Here is a 10,190-nt window from a genome sequence, read left to right as displayed (position 1 = left end):
ATCTTTTTGATCATCAAATGTTTGGCTTGCAGACTCTTTTACCGGAGATTTGGGCAACCATTTATGTCTACCATTGCAGGATTTGGCATTATGAGTACGGATGGTTTGCTTCATATCCGGTGTTTTTGGGCTAGAGGGATGAGATTTTATATTTTCTACCTTTTTCGGCTTAGAATGTGTGTTCGTTTTTGAAGCCGAAGCACACTTTCTAACCCTATTGCGAAACATGTCAGGCTTGGTCTGATGAGGAATAAACCTGCCAGATTTGTTTCAGTTCCAATCATCGTCCGAGAAATTAGCCTGATTATACTTGAATTTTTGCATGTACGAATTATGAGTCATATAAGGCATATTTCTCTGATAAAATCCATAAAAAGGAGCATATGGACGATGTGGACAGTTTCTAGCAATATAACCAGGAGTGCCACAAGTAAAACACATTTGACGTTTTATGTAAAAATCATTTTGGGCAACTCCTCGTCTGGATTGGTTGTGTGGACCAGTTTGCTTAAAATTTCGAGGACCATTTTTCACATTTTTGAACTTGTCACCTTGTTTGTCATTACAGCATCCATCTTTAACAAATTTAGGTGGCAAATATTTGTTAGATATTTTTGAATTTTCAATATTATTTGAAACCAAATTGTCAGAATTTAAAGTTTTAACAGAATCAACCACACAAGGATCCTTGCTCTTTAAGACAGAGCCCACACAAACAGTTGGAATAACAAAATTCAAAACAGGTAGTTTTAAAGAAACATTATAAACAAAGTCATTATTAAATTCAAAACAGGGGTTGTCTTCCTCATCATTCCATTCCTTCACAATTACTTTTTCTGCACATGAAGCAAAAACATTAGAATCGTTCACTCCTGAGGTGGACGCACTAGGATTCACAGATTAGTTCCACCACATTTATCTTGTTTGTCGTATTTCATCCCTTTTATCTTTTCTTCCTGTTCTTTGGTAACAAGGATACCGACATAATTTTGATTATAGGGTGGGGGAAGTTGACTATATCCTATACCTTCACCCTCATTCTCTTTCCACCATAATTGATTTTCAATAATTGCGTTAACTATTTCACTGGAAGCATCAAATTTCTTAAAATCAAGTTCAGCTCTTTCAAATTTACTAGTAGGATTTAAGATTTCTAACTTGGAGGCTTCCAGTTTAGCAGTTAGTTCAACAATTTATTGTTTGGCATCAAGGTAATGACAACATTTTAGACTAAATTCAGACATAAGCTTTGAGAAATCCTTTTGATTAGCTTCTATCTTATCAAGAAATCCTTTTTCATTTTTCTTAAGTTTGAAAGCCATATAAGCAAATTGAAGCAAATTGAAGTTCCTTGACTTGCTCCTCTACAACATTCTCTTCTTCAGTGTCTTCAACATTTGCGAAGTTCGCAGTCTGATTTCCAATGTTGAGAGCAGCCATCTGATTCTCTCGAGAGAATTGTTGAGCAACCATACCCCTTTCACCATTTCCCGAAATAGTTCCAGTCTTGCCTCTAGCATTACCCACTGGAACCAGCGCCCTTTCAGTGTTTCCTTCCTTCGCTAGGTTAGTACACTCACGAGCAAAATGACCCAGCTCGTGACAGTTGTAGCATCTAAAAGTGTCCTTGTTAAAACCCACCTTTTGATTATTAGGCATGTTTCAATTGTTTCTGTCTGTCCTCTTAGTGAATTTCTTGGCACGAAGAACAGCCATGGCGATCTGCCAAGAAATATCCATTTCCTCAACATCATCAGGATAGATCTGATCAAGTTCAGCAGCAGCCACAGGTTGAACCAGGTCTCCAACAAGAAAAGCATGATGACAATTCATGAATCCCACCATTAGAGCTATGTTTTCCTGAGTCTCTTTTGGAATAGAGGGAATCTGACTAGAGTTCTGACCATAAGCAGTGCCAGAAGATGACGATTGAGCAGACTTGGTGTAGAAAGCTGGAGCAGGTTGAGCAGGAGTGGAAGATGATTGCCCTTGCAGAGGTTTAAACATCTGAAAGTTTCCTTGTGGTGGAATTTTCTGAGTAGCCTTAAACATAGAGAAACTGTCTTGAGAAATAAGGGCATTGTTGGAAGCAACATTGTACCCAGCTGCACTATTGGAATTCGCATGATTTATTGCACGTTCCTTGTCATCCATATCACATGCCTTGATAGTAGCCATCATCTCAGAGATAGACATTAGGTTGAGATCTTTAGTCTTCTTGATAACAGCAACATTCATATCCCAACTCTTTGGCAAAGAATTCACCAGCTTATTGTTTATCTCAGAGGTTGCCTGGTAAATACTTGTTGATCTCATTTCAGTCACCAATGTTATGAACCTTTGGAGTTGAGTCTCCATCGTTTCCCCCAAGACATGATTAAACATGTTAAAATTCTGTCGCAGCAAATCTTGGCGACTCCTTTTCATGTCTTCGTTTCCCTCAAACACTTCAATCAACGCCTCCCATAACTCTTTAGCAGATTGCATTTCTCAAAAGCCAAGGGCAATCTCAGGTGAGAGTGCCATGGTTAGATTTGAAAGAGCCATTTCATCTTCCTTAACTATAGCAAAGTCATCATCATCATACATGGAAACGGGCTTAAAAACGATCTCAGTTGAGTTATCACGTTGGTAGGTGATTCTTTGAGGCCCCCTAACAATGCTTCTCCAAACTTTGTGATCTTTCATCTTAACGTATTTCTCAAAGTGAAATTTCCACTCACTAAACCCCTCATGGAACAAGAGGCGGGGTATACGATTGGTGGTCCCCATTATGGAGTCCAATTCTTGATGAAGTGAGGAGTTGGTTGAACTATTACCATTAGTTAGTTGATCCATTTTAAAAGTTATTTTGAGTCCAAGTGTCTTATGATCCAAGTAAAAAGCCCAAAGTTAACTGATCAAGCCCAAAAAGTTAACAGATTAATGGGCCGAGAACAGAATGTCGTTGACCAAGAACTGGCTAAAAACGTTGACCGAGAACCTGAGATTTGACCGAGAACTAATAATCTTGACCGAGAACTAGTAATCTTGAACGAGAACCAAGAATCTTTAACCGAGAACTATGAAAACTTGACCGAGAATCAAGAATAGCTGAGAACTCAACCGAGATCTTTAATTCTTGACAGAGAACTCAAGTCCCTGACTGAGACGTCAACTGTTTAACCGGGAACCGATAGGAATGGCCGAGAACCACACAATCAGCAGAATTTTTGTGTAACAAACTTCCGAGAAAGATGGGATTTGATTTAATTTCCAAACCAAGACCAATCTTCTCCCAAAAATAGCTCTTTCTTCTCCGACCACCTTTTCACCGGAAAAACAAACAAAACCACCAAAAATCTAGAATCCTTGATATCACAATAACTAGCTTGAATAGGTCTAAGGCTCTAATACCAATTGTAAGTCCCGAATCTGGATCACTACAATTATGATATCAATAAACCAAGCATTAGCGCGGAATTCTAACACTTGGTGCCTCAAGAACACGTACAAACACAAACAAGTGACACGAGCAATGCTTCAAAACACACGTATTATATTATACGTCGAGTTCTTAAGCACAACAATTACAACCGCGTCTAGTGAATTACTTAAACAGCCAAAACCCAAATGACTAAATGAATGAACAACCCTAATCTCTATACAAGGTGTTCTATATATAGGGAAACAACACACATAATCCCAATAAACAACCAAAAGCCCACCGAGATCTCTTAGGATCTCGGTTTACATATGCAGCCCAAAAAACACACAAACACTAAGTACAAACCACACAAATCTAGGCCCAACAGGGTATTTATACTCCCTTAAGCCCATTGACCAAATGCTCATTACCATTCCTTATTCCATCTTTTAATGTCCAAACCCACCCTCTAATAGTTTATTTACCTAAACTGATACACGACACGTTGATAAGAAACGAAATTTCTTTATTAATATTATCGAAAGTAGGATGTTACAAACGCGCTTTCTGTTTCATTTCCAAATTGTCATCCAAATTAAAATGTGAGTTTCTCACACCCCATTTTTACCCTTTTATTACTTTTGGGGGTAACATATGTATCCTACGAAACTCAATACTTACAATTTAACTTACAAACTACAATTCGCAGACTTGTGTGTTTACTTGTTACTTGCTCAAAATTACTTGCACGTGGATTAATTCAAGATAGTATGATCATACACCCCCCCCCCTTTGCGCTCAAAACCTTGTTGTTATGAGTGGAAAATGGCCTCATTATCCGAGTACATTGGCTGTTTCCATCGGGAAAGGACCTTATTTTCTTTTCACAATTTTTCATGGAATTCTATGATCTTAATGTATTATATCAAAATGTGTGAACTCACCAACTATTATGCTAGTTGACATTATTTTATACATATGTTGCATGTATGCTTATTAGAGGATGAAACAAGAGAAGATACTAGACATAGGGTTATTAATAAATTGTTTGACATGTTTTATTTTCTTGTAATTCTCTTATTTGTAAAAAACAACTTGTTATTTGAATCATCAGTGAAATAATGATAATATTGTCAATAGTGTCACATGTGTTTTGAACAATCTGTACATCGCACCCAGGCGTATTTCGCTTTAGTTGGGGTGTTACAACACACTTCGGTCAAAGGTCGGTAGTAGCTATACTAATGAACCTAGGATAATCGACGATGCACAAGGACTCTATTAAGGTGATACACAAGTGTGAAGCTTGTTAGCATCATGCTCCTGTTACAACTAGTCAAAAACATAACATGGTCCCATCATTTCCGTCTGGCCCTTCTAAAAATGGGTGATGTACATTATTGATCCTTTTCCCAGAAGCAATAAGGAATGTGAAGTTCTATTGGTATAAGTGGATTATTTTACTACTTGGCCGGAAGTCAAGGCCCTAGCTTCCATCAGTGGAAGGCAGGTAATGAACTTCGTGTGGGAAAGTATAATTTGAATACATGGGCTACCAGGTGAAATAGTGAATGATAACGAGAAGCAATTCGCTGAGAAGCCATTCAGCCAATGGTGCAACGAGCTACAAACCAAACAAGTGTTTAGCTCAGTTGCATATCCCCAATTTATCGGTCAACTTGCACAAACGAATCGTAGCATTGTATAAGGTATCAAGGCGAGCTCGGGGAGGCACAAAAGAAATTGGATAGAAGAACTTCCAAGTGTTCTTTAGGCTATTCAAACAATGGAGAAAACGAGTCATGGCAAAACACCTTACAACTTATTCTTTGGTTCAGAAGCTTTATCTCTGCTGAAATAAGGGTAAACACAAGAAGGCTAAGAAATATCGATCAAGAAGCCAATGACTCTAAGGTTTTTCTCAACCTCGTTCTCCTAGAAGAAGCCTATGACCAAGCTGCTATTCAAGAAGCTATAAGCCTTTAACCAAAAAAGAGTAAGAAAGGAAGTATTCAAACCCAGAGACTTGGTCCTCAGAAACAACGAGGCCAGCAAATAGTCAGACACGGGGAAGCTGGGTCCTAAGTGGGAAGGTCCCTATATCATAAGAGAATCCCACAGGGGTGGATCTTACAAGCTTAGTGAACTAGAGGGAAAGAAGGTACCTCGTCGTTGGAGTGACAAACACCTTAAGAAGTTTTTAAGAAGTTTCTAGTCTAGGTCCTTACTCATAATCTATGTAGTAGTTGTTTCAGTTTGGTATAATTGGAAAAATCAATGAACAATATCATATTTTGAGTGACAAACTTTTTTATTATCCCATATAAGGGTGGCTTCCTCCAAACCAGGCTCCATGAGGTCCGAAGAAGTTCCTACTCATGTACATGTTTAAGCTCCTAGGCCATATCGCTCAACAGGTAACAAGACGTTATATATTCCTATATACAGCATGAGTCCCTAAAATAATACGACTCCATGGAAAACATAGAAGTAAACTATCTCTGTGTAATGAGATTGAGCGTCTCTCACCAACTTGCTCCATAAGTAAAAGAAACTAGAAGCTTATAATTGTGATAAGCTTAAAAAGCTAACGACTTATGAGCAATATACCACAAACAAGTTAACAAAATTTTGAGGACTGATAGTGGATGGGATATGCTTTGCATTGGTTCTTAGTTACTAGGGTAAGGAAGGGTGTTTGCAACATCAATCCTTAAAAAAGTTTCAAACACATTGCAAAATAGCAAACATAGAAAAACACTAACAAACAAAATAAACAACTATGATGTAGATTAAAACATAAAAGCACCCTAGGGGGTGCTACCATACATCACAAACATAAAGATAAATTGTCTTTGCAACAAAGGCTTACAACACAACAAAAGAAGCTTTATGCAGGAAGCTTAAAACAAACAACAAAAGCTACTTTTAACCAACAGTAGCACCTTCCTCCCAGAACCTCCAACAATCTTGTCTTCAAAATCCGCATACAACATGTCAACATCGACATCAAGGATTTCATGGGAAGCAGTTGTAGTGGTTAGAGAGGGATTTAGCTCAACCTCACTTACAGGGGAAGGAGTGTGCTAGACATAAGTAGAAAGGGAAGGAGTAACCTCAACTTCCCCATAAATACTGTCAACAGGTCGGTCAACTGGATCTTCAGTGGCAGGTGCTTCGGCATCAGTCTTTCCATCATCAACTACACACCCTCTTGATCATTCTTATCAGGGTTGACCTTATTAAAAATCCTACTAACCATGACTCTGATCACTTACTGAGCAATATCCTTCATGAGACCTTCCAGCTCGATGTCTTAAAAAACTAAGAAGGGTAGATCATGACATCGTGCAACAACTTCTAGATAAGGGATGTTCAACATATTCATGGCCCGCACAACGACAGCAACGTCCTCTATAACATGAGGCCGATAGGAAGGAAGTCCCTCTAAGGAACGACCATATTGATGTAGATGTCGTGCTTTAATCAAAAACATGTATTTATGAAACCTAAATACCTATAACTAGTACAAGCAAGTAAGTTCGTCTCCACAAGGAATCAATGGAAAGTGCAAGTAAAACACATAACTAATTGAATATTATATTAGGCGGACAAACGATGTTAAGCAGTTTAGAAATATGATTTGGAACACACGATTACTTTGAAGGTTTGTAAACAATTATGCAAAAACAATTCACTTCAGGTTCAGGTAATGTGATGATTAACTAATCACAATACAGATGATTGATTGCGCAGTAATTACTCGACCGAATAGTTGGATTGTGATAACAAACAATCCCCTAACCAAATTATTGACATAACTGAACCAGATCTACCAATTAAAAGTTTTATATTATGAAAACCAATTAAGTTGCAATGACTAAAGATTACTAGTTCAATGATACAAGAGCTAACTCTAAATATTGATGAACCCAACCGGATAAATGATGCAAGGTTTGATTATTAAAAACAATAACTGTTTTAAAATCAATTAATAATTAAACAAGATCAAATAGCAAAACTCAATCATGTTCTTAATTGTTGAAGCACATATTAACTGATCAAAGTTAATTTACACAAAAACCCTAGCCTAAAGTGAATACAATGGATTTAGCCTGACATTGGCATCACGAAAAACTTTCATTTTTGATAAAAGGATGGAAGCATGTGATGAACTTACGAACTAGAATCTTCGGGATGGTGAAAATGTCACACCCTAAAATTGTTAACTTAGCAATGAAATACTTAGTTTTTTAAATTTGGGCGGTGACAGACGCTGTTCAGCCAATCATATTCAAAAATAATGAACCATAAGTTGGACTTTATTAAATATCAGAGTTTTACGTGCGTTAAACATGCGTGGTTCTATTTTATATTACAAATCCAACTATCATTCATTCAAACACACAACACCATTTTTCTGAATCCTTCACGAAGCATCCATTTCTTTTACCTGAAAAGTATGTTAAAATAATTTTGTCAACATGAATGTTGGTGAATTTCTCAATTAAAAACCGGGATGTAACAGTTCTCGCTTTACTCCCATTTATTCATCATTCTTATCAATGATAAATTTAATTATTCACCATTCTTTTCAAAGAATGCAACACATGTATGACTGTCATTTATTAAAAACTGGGATGTAACAGTTCTCACTTTTCCAAACATAGTTATATATTTCTTAAACAAAACGTGTAAGTTGTAAACGAGCAAAGATTACAACACATGTATGAGTATCATTTATGAAAAACCTTATGCATACCAAAATCAAAATATTCCCACATTTTCAACCAGAGCGACTGGAAGAATGGGGGCGTCGTCAAGATAGATCTACCAATATATTTAGGCCATTTCTCTCTAGGTTAATGGTTTTTCCTTTCATAATGACTTATCCCATTTAACACAATTTGTAAAATATTTAGCCCTTAGTTTACATACTTTCCTCCAAAAAAAACATTTATAATCATTAAAACGAGGGAATTTACGAGAAAACTAACCTTTGCGTTAGCTCAAATAACATTCAAGTGTGATAATATGCCAACTAACGTCAAGATCTTATTAATATTCATCCAAATGGTAATCGGATACATATGTTTATTACCAAGTATATTAACACACAAACATAGTTACAAATGGAATCTTATGCTAACTTGATTTATTTATCTTCAAGTGTATAATATATTATAATTCTAATAACTAAATTACAAACTTTTATTGTTTAGGAAAAATTGTAACTGAATCGAATGCTTTAAAATATCTTATAAATATATCGGAACAACATAGATTTAAATAATCGTTGTAAAACTAATGTTATCGAAACTAAACTTGGATGTTATTTAATAAAAAGTATATATATTTATTTTAAAATATAATATTCTTTTATTAAATAATTTACAAAAGTTGGCGTCTAGGGCCCATCATTATCAGAAAGAAACAACACGAGGATAGCCTTGCTCTAATAAAAAACGCTTCTCAGAAAGAAACTCATCAACTTGCATCTAAAGGGCAACAATGGTAGCATCAGAGGTAATCTTCCCATCAATAAGCTTCTGCTTCTCATCTTCTAACTTCTTGCAATCTTTGGCTAGCTTTTTCCTCCGTACTTCAACAATCCTTCTCTCCTCAGCAACAGGATTCCTCTCTTGGCCTATCTTATGGTGTTGTTTATAAAGGTCCTTGGTTAAAGATTCCACCTTGTTCCACTCATCTTCAGCAGAAGTACTGACAACATCAAGCTCATATACCAAAAATTGTTCATGAGCAGTCAAAGCTTCAACATTCTTAATTGTCATAACTTAATCACTCTCAAGCCTCATTTTCTTGTCTTCCAGCTTCTTGATCTCTCCAAGAGAATAGCTCCATCGCCCCAAACCTTCTAGAAGAGAGTGGTCAAGCAAGCCAGCAGTTGAATTATCTTCTTCATTACTTCACCATAAGGCATCTCTTCGACGACTTCCTTTTCAGTAGGAGGAATGTAATGAAGGAGAAGGTCCTGACAAACATGAACCTTCTTCATAGTATCAATATTTCCAACATTCTATGCTGGAACATAAATGGATGTTGCTTCATAAGATATGCCACCTTTAACATAATCACTCTTGAAAGAAACAATTTCCCCTTAGCAGAATCTTTCTCCGAAACAACAGTTTTCTTAACAACAAGCTCAACAACAACAGGCCTTTTATCCTGCTTGACCTTCTCCACCTTCTTGGAACTACCAACTGAATGATCTGGGTTCTTAATGTTTGTTTTGACAACCTTGTTAGGATCTACAGTTGCAGCTTTATTCTCAGCACTTGGATTTGAAGGTACATATCAGATGATAGAGAGTAGGGTTTCTAGGAAGCTTATCTTTGATGTAAGGGTAAAATATAGTGATTGAGGCAACAAGAGCAGCATCTTCATCAAGATCAATAGGATCGATAGCAGAGACGCTTGGAGTAGAAGCTACCTTAAACCTTTTTACTGCTTCGGGAAGAAGCAGGAACAACCTTCCTAACAGTACCTTTGGCTAGGGGAACAGTAGAGGTTGAGATAGCATCATAGCCTTCAGAATAACGAAACACCTTAGTACGCTCAACAATATTTTGATGACCAAGAGCAAGCTCAGTAAAAACAAAAGTAGCGGATGTGAAATATTAAAGATCAAGGAAATCCAGAGCACTCATTTCTACAAAAAAAGAAGGGTCAAAGTCGAAAGAAGATAGAAATAAAAATCCTAAATAAAGAATAGCATACTCTTTCCATCACTAAAAACTTGGGCTTGGTATGAGGACTGGGTCAT

Source organism: Bidens hawaiensis, unplaced genomic scaffold (genome assembly GCF_021521415.1).
Source record: "Bidens hawaiensis isolate Kalapana, Puna unplaced genomic scaffold, B.hawaiensis_p1.1 tig00033927_1, whole genome shotgun sequence".
NCBI lineage: Eukaryota > Viridiplantae > Streptophyta > Magnoliopsida > Asterales > Asteraceae > Bidens > Bidens hawaiensis.
The sequence above is the reverse complement of the archived record's forward strand: the minus strand, read 5'-3'. Positions refer to the sequence as shown.